Source organism: Sminthopsis crassicaudata, chromosome 2 (assembly GCF_048593235.1).
Source record: "Sminthopsis crassicaudata isolate SCR6 chromosome 2, ASM4859323v1, whole genome shotgun sequence".
In the NCBI taxonomy this organism is placed as follows: domain Eukaryota; kingdom Metazoa; phylum Chordata; class Mammalia; order Dasyuromorphia; family Dasyuridae; genus Sminthopsis; species Sminthopsis crassicaudata.
In genome coordinates this window covers 355,911,689-355,921,108 of record NC_133618.1, presented here as the reverse complement: position 1 = coordinate 355,921,108, position 9,420 = coordinate 355,911,689, and positions in this window count along the sequence as shown.

Here is a 9,420-nt window from a genome sequence, read left to right as displayed (position 1 = left end):
TCCCGTTTCAATTTTAAGATTAATAATTTGATTTTCCTCTTTCCTTTTTCTAATCAAAGTTGCTAAAGGTTTATCTATTTTGTAGTTTTTTTCATAAAATGAATTTTTAGTTTTATTTGTTACTTCAATAGTATTTTTACTTTTAATTTTATTGATCTCTCCTTTTATTTTTTGAATTTCAATTTAGTATTTGGTGGTTTTAAATTTGTTCTTTTTCTAGCTTTTTTTTTTAATTGGAAGCCTAATTCATTGATTTTCTCTTTCTCTATTTTAAACAAGTAAGAAGGTAGTGATATAAAATTTCCCCTGATTACTGCTTTCCTTGCATCCCACAATTTTTTTTTTTGTCTCATTATTGTCATTCTCTTGGAGAAAATTATTAATTTTGTCTTTGATTTCTGTTTCACCCATTAATTTTTTTATGATGTAATTATTTAGTTTTCAATTATTTGGCTTTTTTCCCCCTGGCCTTCTATTGAATGCAATTTTTATTGCATTGTGATTCGAAAAAGAATGCATTTACTATTTCTGCCTTTCTGCATTTAATTTTGAGGTCTTTTTGTATAGGTTCCATGAACTGCTGAAAACAAAGTGCACTCACTTCTGTCTTCATTCAATTTTTTCCAAAGGTATATCATAGCTAACATTTTTAGTATTATTTTAACTATTTAACTTCTAAAATCTGCACACATTAATGTGAGTGTCCCTAACTCTCTGAGCTGAAACTCCTTAAATTTTCTTTCCATGTTTTTTTTTTTTTTTTTTGGTTCTCATTTTTCCCTCTCAATATGTTTATGAGGACATGTATTTTTTAAATGAATGTATATGTATAATGAGAAACAAATATGTAAACTTAAAAAAAATTAAATCCACTGGGCATGTAGCCATGCTAAAAAAATAATAAGGTACATTAATTTCTAGAGCACTTGTTTTTTGTTAGCTCTCTACAAATGTGCTTCTTTCTGGAAACCCTGAATATACCAATGTGAGTGAAATTGGAATAATAAACTAGCTCATAAATCAAGGTGTTCATAGGATGGGAGGAGAGGAACAGTGGGATGGTTGGCTATTCCACAACCCAGGTGTCATATGTCTCCTGCACATTTTGACACTAAAAAACATGGTTTCTTGTTATCTTCTATTTGTTTGCTGCTAAGGACAGCAAAAAATTACATTTTTCATTTTCTTCTCAGAACACATTATAGGGTCTTCCACACAGTAGATATTAAATAAATATTCAACTGGGAAGTACTTAAAAGATCATAGAAGCAGATGGGAAAAGAACTTGAGAAGACTTTCAATCCAACACCTAATTTTCCAGATGGGGCTAAGGGAAGTAAAATTTCTAAGAATCATACAAATAGTTAAGTATTAGAAACAGGATATGAGTTCAAAACCAAGTGGGCTATTTTGACAGCTTTACTTTTATGGATTTGCATTCTGAGCTCAAAAAAGTGGTGCAGGGTAAGGGAAGAGAAGAAGGAATTTATCCAAGATAATGCTCTGCTGGTTGTAGAATCAAGACTAGAATCCAATTCTGAAGGGCTTCTCAGTATCAAATGGCTCACAATGTAATGTTTATCTTTATCAGGAATTCTATTTTATATGTCTCTTATTTTGTCCACAATGTCTAGCACAGAATGTCATGTAGTAGAAGCTTGGTAAGGCTTCATGATTTGTATTACAATCTGAAACCTAAGGATGGAGTAGATATACTTTCCTTTGCCTCAAATGGAGCTGGGTCTCTACTAAGGTTCTAACACACAGATGATTTTGTCTCTTTTTTCTTTCCCAACTAAATATTCTAAGCATGAACATCATATTTGCTTCTAACGTTTCAGTCTAAGTCTTTAAATATACCATGACAAGAGATTAAACCTTTTATTTAAGCTGCCACCACCAAGTAAAATAAAGTAGTATGATTTCTAAACAGCAGAGGTGATAGACTCAAGACAATGCTGATCTTATTAGAGTGAGAAGAATTAACAATATCTCAGGGATTTTAAGAGATTTAGGAGAGAAAAAAGAGCAAGATTAGTTCTGACCTAAACATCTCAAAAGTGCTATATATTATTGGCCTGAACTGTAATTGGATTTTAAAGAGGATCGATCAGCTCTCACAAAGTGAAACAATACTACAGAACAAGTAAAAGAAATCAGTTCACTGTAGCTTAGAGAGAGAAAACTGCTACAATTACTGTTACAAAATATATAAGGAAAGATCAACATGCATACAGCCATTAACTAGGGTTAAGTAAAGAGACTGAAAGAAAAGAGATTTAAAGACTACTTTATTGATAAAGGGTGATGAAGAATCTGACTTTCACAGTCATGTTTTACTACTGGAAAAACCATATCTTTGACTAAATGGATCTTAGTCAGCAAGGTGATGTCTATACTTTTTAATATGCTGTTCAATTTGCCATTGCTTTCTTTTTAAGGACCAAATGTCTTAATTTCATGGAGACAGTCATCATCTGCAGTGATCCTTGAGCCCAAGAATATAAAATATGACATTTCTTCCATTTCTTCTCTATTTGACAAGAAGTGATGGGACAAATTGTCAAGATTTTAGGGTTTTTTAATGTTAAGTTTTTACTTTTCTTTTACATTCTCTTCTTTCACCTTCATCAAGAGGTTTTTAAAATTTCTTTTTACTTTCTGCCATCAAAGTGGTATCATCTGCATATGAAAATTGTTGATATTTCTTCTAGCAACCTCAATTCCAGCTATTGGTTCATCCAGCCTAGCATTTCACCTGGTATATTCTACATATAAGATAAATAAATAAAATAACCATATATAGCCTTCTCCTATCCCTTTTCCAATTATAAATCAGTTTTGGGATGCTCAGTTCTAACTTGCTTCTTGGGCTACATACAGATTTCTTATGAGACAAGTAAGATAATCTGGTACCACAATATCATTGTTGTCGGTTATTAGGATTCTTACAAGGTACTAAGTCACTGGAATAAATAGAGACAATACAATTTAGCATGTCTCAGTATGATTGATCTGACCCTACAAGGAGATGTTATGGGCCAAAACCTGAAACAAGATACTGAGTGGAATTGAGGAGGCAATGGTTAAATCTAATTTAGCATTGATTTAATCCTACAACAAATAATGGTTTCCTAGTAAAGAAATGATTGGTGTGTACTCAGTGGGCAACATATAAGCAGGAAGCTCTCAGGGCCAAGCAGAACTTTGGGAGAGGACTTCAAGACTTCAGCAGGACTTCAGGACTTCAGGACTTCATCAGGACTTCAGAACTTCAGGAGAGAACTTTGGGAGGACTTTGGGAGATTCAGAGTCAAGATTCATTCCCACTTCCACCTTTGTGCTGGCTGAAGACATTGGGAAGATGAGAGGCTGAAGCTGGCAGAGACAAAGGACTAGCAGCAAGAGCTCTCTGGAACCGAGGAAAGAGGAAGGCCTCCAGAAAACTAGCCAAGCCCCAAGATTTTGGAAGAGACAATAAAGGATTTGGACTTTAACTCCTGGTTGCATTTGAAGTGATTATTGAAACTGAACTGAACCTAAGGCTGCCTCCAGGAGCTCCCCAAGAAATCTGCTCCCAGAGAAGAGTACATTTTAGAGAAGATAACCTTACAATCAGTGATGTTAATATCTTGTTTTATACTTTGTGTGTGTGTGTGTGTGTGTGTGTGTGTGTGTGTGTGTGTGTGTGTGTGTGTGTGTATTCTTAATCTCTACTTCTCTTAAATCCATTTTTGTCTCTCATTATCCCTATATTACATGAAATCTTCCCTTGATATCTCTAATTTTCTTGAAGAGACATTTTATCTTTCACATTCTATTGCTTTTTTCATTTCTCTTCATTGTTCCCTCCTTTCTTATCTCTCCCCTCCTCAATACAAGAAAGAATCTAATATAGGTTATACATATACAATCATTTTTGAACACATTTCTATATTTATCATGATGGGAGAGAAAAAGCAGAACACAAGGAAAAACATGAGAAAGAAAAAAACAAATAAAACAGAAGGTGAAAATAATATGCTTTGACTTCCATTCAGTCTCCATAGTTCTCCCTCTGGATGTGAATGACATTTTCCATCCCAAGACTATTAGAATTGTCATGCACTGATGCATTGCTGAGATGAGCTAAGTCTGTCACAGCTGATCATTACATGATCTTGATGTTACTGGGTACAGTATTTTCTTGGTTCTGCTTACTTCACTCAGCATAAGTTCATGTAAATCTTTTTAGGCTTTTCTGATATCAGCTTGCTCATAATTTCTTAGAAAACAATAATATTCCATTACATTCTTATAACTACAATTTATTCAGCAATTCCTCAAATTTATGGGCATTCATTCAATTTCCAGTTTCTTGCCATTACAAAAAGAGCACATGTGGGTCTTTTTTCTTTTTTTTTTTTGGTATGTTTGGAATAGTTTGGGATATTGCTGCATCAATGGGTATGTATAGTTTTGTAATCCTCTGGACATATTTCTTCTTTTTTAAAAAAATTTAATATTAATTAATTAATTTATTTACATTTTTATTATATTTTATATACAAAGCATATGCATGGGTAATTTTTCAACATTCACCCTTGCAAAAACTTCTGTTTCAACTTTTCCCCTCCTTCCCTTCACTCCCTCCTCTAGATGACAGGTATGGACATATTTCCAAATTACTCTCCAGAGTGGCTGGATCAGTTCACGTTAGTTTCAATTTTCTGTGATATTTTCAGTTACTAAATAGCTTAATGTTTTTTCAGTAATAATACAAGTAGGAGAGTTACTAAAAAAAAAGAGAGATATTCCAGATAATAGATCTGGAAGACTAACATTACCTCATTTTGCAGATGAGGAAGCTAAAACTTAGGGTGAAGGTCACAAAGGAGGGTGAGCATCAGAAGCCTGATTTGAATTTAATTCCTTGAACTTCAGAAACAATGTCCTTTCTCTTATACCATAACCCTGGGAATTATTTTATTCTACCTGTGGAAGTTTCTCATTCTAATACGTGTAGTTCAATACCTAGCTAATTCTATTAATTTGAAAATTTGATTATCAATATTTATATAAGGAACATAATCTGAAAAAAGGGAAGTGGATAAAAAATGAACATCAAAACATATGATCATCATTTCCTAAGAAAGGTGAATTGAGGCAAATAAATCCTTATATTTAGAAAATATACCTCTAAACCATTAGTTCCTTGCCAAGCAGAAATATCTGGCAGATAAAGGCAACACTGGTTTGGAACATAAATTCATTTATAAAATCTTGCAGATAACAGTGATCAAAATAACAAGTAGTATTATTGCTTCATAAAATAGCAAATAGTGAGGAAAAAATCCCAACAAATTATAATAACTGCCAGGAGGGCATGTTACAAATGGTGCCTGAACGTGGACGCATCAGAAATTATCAGGTTTTGAAAATTAATATTTAATATTCGGAATTAAGATCCTGAAAGATCTGGTAGAAACGCCGCCTAGGAGGAAAGGCAGAGAGGTAATATGGATCCAGGTAACCCCAGGATCAGGCTCAAGGATACAGCTGAACATAATGCTTATATAAGTAGGTTAAAGAGCCAGATGGAAGATCTTTTAACAAAGATCACCCCTGAAGAACAGCAAGAAGCTTGTAATCAAGCTCCGAGACGGCTATCCCCACACCCATTAAATGTAGCTTGGAGAGGGAGCAACCTAGAGCTAATGTGTTTGTATGACAGTATAGAGTATAAAATTTGACAACTAGAAGTTGAGTTGAAAATAGAACAACAGACAATTAAAAAAGAGTTAATAGAATTGCAGGTTAAATTACAGGTTTAGATAGAGAAAGAAGAAAAAGTTAGGTTACTACAGTTAGAACAGGAAGAGTTCAAACCAGTGGCTGAGGCTAAGGAGGGAAATAAAAGAACCACATGGACTTCAGTTGGAGAAATTCTTGTTTTGTTGGTTTACCTTATGTATTATTATCTTAAGGAATTTATTGATTACTCTTCCATTGAGAAGAGGTTTAGTTCTTTTTATATTCAAAGTTCGGGTTGGAGTTTAAATCAGCCTCTGGGGAATTTTCCAATTCCTGACCTTCTTTCCTCAGCACCACCTTAGTGGGCCAAGGGAGAAAGAGGAGGAAGAAAAGGAAGGGCGATAATATCATCAGCATTGCCCATTAATCCATTCAAAACTCCTGTGTCTTCATTTCAAAAGACAGGAGTAGGCTTTATGGCCCAAGGCAGAAAGATTCAGAAAAATTTTAAAAATACAGTTCGGTTAATTTCTAAGAAACCTTACAAGGATAAGACCTTAAAGTTAGAGAGAGTGGAGTTTTATACTTATAAAACTATTAGGACAGTCTTTGGAGAGTTAGAACTCCTCTTTTCTTACCTCGTGGATTTTTCACTTCCACAGGTGGGCTTAATTTCCCAACCCCTTACTAGTACTTATCAAACAGTGTTTATTTTTAGAATGGTTTGGAAAATTGCTGTTTTAATCACTAGAATAAATAGACAGTGTGTGATCTTTGACCCAGGAGGAAAAGTAATATCAGATTTATTGATTCACACTCCTGAAGTACAATTCAGTATCAGAAATTCAAACTTTGATTTTAGGCAAAAGAATTCAGGGATATCATGAACTGAAGCTTTTATAGCTAAGTGTCCTTTTTTCATTAACTGTAGAGTGGCAGACCACTGAAAAGGTATCAACTCTTTTAAGAACTTCGAGAGTGAGTGAGAAAGCGCTCAGATAAATATACCCTGCATGTCCATTTTCAGAGTGGACCTTCAAATCATTTATAATCAGGCTGCTAGAATCTTATATTTGCAAATTGTGATAACTAAAGAGGAAGCTAGAGCATGGCAGAAGGCTACATAGCTTATCTTTCTTTCACTCTCCTATATTCCCTATAGGACAAAACCCTTATGGTTTGAAATTTAATGTTTTAAGACCAATGGACATTATGGATTCATTCCAATCTGGAGAAGCGGCTAAGCATGTGATCAACCATTTTTCCATTGTAGGAATCTCACATGCATTTAAGACAGGTTATGGATTGGCTTATGAATATTTTGCTTTTAGATGTTTTTGCATTAAATTTGATTTTGTCCATTCCATTGGCATTTCTTTTTTTTTTTTTTTTTTTTTTTAATTTTTTTTTATTATATATATATATATATATATTTTATAATATTATCCCTTGTATTCATTTTTCCAATTTACCCCCCCTCCCTCTATTCCCTCCCCCCGACGACAGGCAATACCATACATTTTACATGTGTTACAATATAGTCTAGGTACAATACATGTGTGCGAATATCACTTTCTTGTTGCACAATAAACATTAGAATCCGAAGGTACATGCAACCTGGGCAGACAGATATTAGTGCTAACAATTTTCATTCCCCTCCCAATGTTTCTTCTCTGGGTGCAGCTACTTCTGTCCATCATTGATCAACTGGAAGTGAGTTGGATCTTCTTTATGTTGAAGATTTCCACTTCCATCAGAATACATCCTCATACAGCATTGTTGTTGAAGTGTACAGTGATCTTCTGGTTCTGCTCATTTCACTCAGCATCAGTTGATTTAAGTCTCTCCAGGCCTCTCTATATTCCTCCTGCTGGTCATTTCTTACCGAGCAATAATATTCCATAACCTTCATATACCACAATTTACCCAACCATTCTCCAACTGATGGACATCCATTCATCCTCCAGTTTCTAGCTACAACAAAAAGAGCTGCCACAAACATTTTGGCACATATATGTCTCTTTCCGCTCTTTAGTATTTCTTTGGGATATAATCCCAGTAGTAGCGCTGCTGGGTCAAAGGGTATGTGTAGTGAGCTGTCGTCTCTAGAAGCTGCTGGATCGCTCTCTGGGAAGAGATCTGCTGTGTCTTCTACTCAAATCTCTCCGACAGATTCTTCTTCCTGTAATGAACCGTTGTCTCCAGGCAGTTGCTGTTAACTCTTGTCCAAAGAAGTGACTTCCCTTCCTGCAGAGAGCCCCGTCAAGCCTGATGCAATTCAGAGTCTTCCTTCTTGAATCCTGGCTCTGAATCTCCTCCAGCTCTTATCCTTCTCCAGGCCGATCTGCTGTCTGCGCCCATTGCTGTCTCTTTTTATCCTCCCAGAGAATGGGCGTGGGATAATGCAAGGGCTTCTGGGAAGAACCACCCCAGCCAATGAGCTTGCCCCCTCTATCAAGTCAACCTGAGTTCTCACCTTGTAATTGTCCAGAAAACCTGAATTCTCACCTTGTCACCATCCAGACAACCTCAGTTCTCACCTAGTAATCCCAACATCTCCCCCTTTCTTTTGATTTAGAACATAGGACAGTCATGACCTTGAAACATAAATCCATCAATATGGGAAGTATTACAGATAATTACATAAATTACATAAGCACATAGTAACATAGTAACATAACACATGCTAGAAGTATATAACATAATCATAATCATAAATTGAAAATTTATAAATGTCCATAAGTCCATTGTCCATTATTCTCATCTTGTGTGAGGAAGTCCAATGATTCCTGCTGGTTTTTAAGTTCTTTAACAGTCTTCTTATTATCCATGCTCTTTCAGTGTCAGATGTTTCTTAGATCTTCTCCTTTATTTTGAGGTCTTTCTCTTTTTCTGTCTCTCTCTGATGGACAAGGCGAATATGACTTGTTGGCACCCATCTGATTCCTTCTCCTGCTGAAGAAATACAAGCAAACCCTCTCTCCCAGGCAGTTAACCTATCTAATTTCCTTCTATTTACCACTTTCTAAATCTCTTCTCATCATCTGACAATTACATTGGAGTTGTTCGCACTGGGCACAGCCCTGTTGGTTTAAAAGGCCTGTATTCTCCCCAAGTGTAATCCATTTTTGCAATCTGATTGCCTTTTGACTGACTTATCAGGTAATCCCTTTCTGCCATGTGATTGCTTCTCTGCTGATTGATTAAATCAGAGTCCTGGCCTTCTAAAGGCTCTTTAGGTGTAACATCAGCTGCCATCATGCCCCAAGTCTTTTTTGCCTGGGGCCCTGGACCTGGGCCCCTCATCCCGTTTCCCTGAATTAGTTTACACTCTGATGCCCAATGGAGTCCTCTGTTGCATTTTGGACATGGGGTTTTAGGTCTTCTTTCACCCTGTCTTCTCACTGTATCTCCATACCTACACTGAGCTCTTAGATGCCCAATTTTTCCACATTGAAAACATCGCCGAGTTTCTCTAGAAGGCCCTTGCCAGAAGGGACCCTGTCTCTCCACGTTCATCATTGTCCGGGTGTAAAAAGCATTTGTTCCCACTGTAGCACAGCGTCTTATGATCTCCTCTAAAGGAGCATCTTTGTCTAATCCCCATATAATTCTTTTGCAAATCTCATTGGCATTTTCCTTAGCCAGATGTTTGGTCATTATTTCTGTAGCTGCATTTTCTCCAAT